This window comes from Sus scrofa, chromosome 15 (assembly GCF_054392235.1).
Source record: "Sus scrofa isolate SSC_HxYL_T2T_F1_AM1 chromosome 15, Sscrofa_HxYL_maternal_Yorkshire_Landrace_v2.0, whole genome shotgun sequence".
Classification (NCBI taxonomy): domain Eukaryota; kingdom Metazoa; phylum Chordata; class Mammalia; order Artiodactyla; family Suidae; genus Sus; species Sus scrofa.
Genome location: NC_139397.1, coordinates 139,860,424 through 139,862,759, shown reverse-complemented (window position 1 = coordinate 139,862,759; position 2,336 = coordinate 139,860,424). Strand labels below are relative to the sequence as shown.

The 2,336-nt window shown below is 40.0% G+C and overlaps 1 pseudogene; it reads left to right on the top strand.

Moving 5' to 3' along the window:
- LOC100620359 (proteasome subunit alpha type-2 pseudogene) lies at positions 1 to 722 on the top strand (annotated as a pseudogene).
- The last annotated feature ends 1,614 nt before the right edge of the window (positions 723 to 2,336 follow it).

Below are 2,336 nucleotides of genomic sequence, written 5' to 3'. Positions count from 1 at the left end.
ATGGTGGAGCGCAGTTACAGCTCTGTGTTGGCTGCTTTCAACCTGTCTGCTAAACTTGTCCATATTGAATATGCTTTGGCTGCTATAGCAGGAGAAGCCCCTGCAGTGGGAATCATAGCTGCAAATGGTGTGGTATAAGCAGCTGAGAAATGTGTGGTATAAGAAAACTGAAGAAACAGAAATCCATTCTGTAGGATGAGTGGGGTGTACACAAATTGGAACTGATAACAAAGCATAGAGATTTGGTGTGGGGGGCATGAGACCAGATTGCCGAGTGCTGGTGCACAGAGCTGGAAAACTAGCTCAACAATGCTACCTTGTTAACCAAGAACCCATTGTCACAGCTCTGCTGGAACAGAGTGTAACTTCTGTGATGCAAGAATATACCCAGTCAGGTGGTGTTCCTCCACTCGGAGTTTTTTTTAAACTTATTTGTGGTTGGACTGACAGACAGCCGTGTTTATTTCAGTCAGATCCATCTGGACCTGACTTTGCCTGGAAAGTCTATCAGTGGGCAAGAATTATGTGAATAGGGAAATTTTCCTTGAGAAAAGATAGAGCAAAAATCTGGAACTTAAAGATGCAACTCAGCCAAATTAACCCTCATGGCAAGCTTTGGAGGGCCAACGACAGATTACGTAGAAGTCAGAATCTGCAGTATAGCCAGGCTTATAACATTTGCTCTAGCTGAAGTAAAGGATGAGTTGGCTGCCATAGCATAATAATAAAGTGACTGAAAAACCCAGAATTTTAGATAATCTACTTAAAGATATATAAAATATACTTTGTTTTGCCAGCTTTTTTGCATCCTTGTTTCTACATAGTTTAACAGACTGATGTTTTTAAAAAGATGTTTATAAATCAGTAAATTGTTAAATTTTATTTAATTGTTGGGTAAAAGTGCCCCACACCCTTTTATACCTCTATTCTCTCCTCTATGGTCTTCCAACTGATTGGAGAACAACTCTGCCATAGTCTATAATTCCTAATTTTCATTCAAAACTCAGCCCTGAAGGCAACTCATTTATAAATTTTTCCTTGAGCCCTTGGCCTGGGGGAGATGTCCCTCTTATATTAAGCCATGTAGCTGTTCCCAATACATTTGGTTGCAAATTACTTTCCAGCTTCGTCTCTCACTATGGTCCACCATACCCTTATAAGCAGGTTTGCATAGTAGTTAAAAAGAGGACTCTGATAAGGGACAGCTAGGATTAAAATTCTGGTTCTATTATTTCTTATTATGTGATCTTGGGCAAATTTCCTAACTCTGAGCTTCTTTCTTTGTAGGCAATATGGATATTTTAAAATTACCATCCTCTGGATAAAATCGGGTGTCATGATAACATGAGCTAATTTACTTAGTAAGTTGCCTCAAACTTACTAAGCACTATGTATTAGCTGTTATTATTAGTGGTAGTTATGTTAGCACAAGTTCATGTGCCAGATGCACAGTGAGGACAAACAAATTGAAATGTCAGAGTTTGGAGCAGAGAAGGGTTTATTGCTGGCCATGCAAGGAGACAGGTGGCTGGTGCCCCCAAAAAGCCCAAACTCCCCAAACCCAAAATTGTAAAACACTTTAAAAGTCAAGTGAGGGAGGGGGGTTGTCAGGGTGAATGATGAGCTCATGTGCAATCTCTGATTGGTTGATGGTAAGGAAACAGGGTGGTGTCACACAGGTTAAGTATCAATCCTTAGGTGCCAGTAGGACTGGGGGCTATCATGCTCATGATCATCAAGTAGTTAAGTTCTTCCATTTGGTGATAGTTTTACTATCTGTAAAACAACTTGGAAAATGTGCATCAGATACTGTTACCTAGGTACCTCAGAGAGGAGTTAAACAGAGGATATGGGGTAAGGGCCTGCCCTGGGAAAGCCCCATAGGGTCCTGTTTGGTTACAGTTAGCAACAGAGTATCTTATGCTGGACTTGGCTTGTTTTCCCTTAAGTATGATTCATATTGGAAGCCCCAAACCTGAAGTACAAGAACTTGCTATTATGTTAAAAGTTCAACCTATTGTTAAGTACACAGAGAGAAGGAAGTCAAGATATATATCGTGACATAGGGTGGAATGTAGTGGACTCAACCCTGAAAAAAAATATCAAGAATGGGTTAGAGGTCAGAAAGAAAATCCTTTATTAGGTTTATTCTGATGAAGGTGAGAAGATCAGTTTGGCTGGAGGTGACATTTGCATCAATGCAGGAATGGTATTAGATGCAAACTATTGCATTTGAAATGGATAAGCAATGAGATCCTGCTGTAAACACAGGGAACCATATCTAATCACTTGTGATGGAACATGGTGGAGGATAATGTGAAAAAAAGAACATGTGT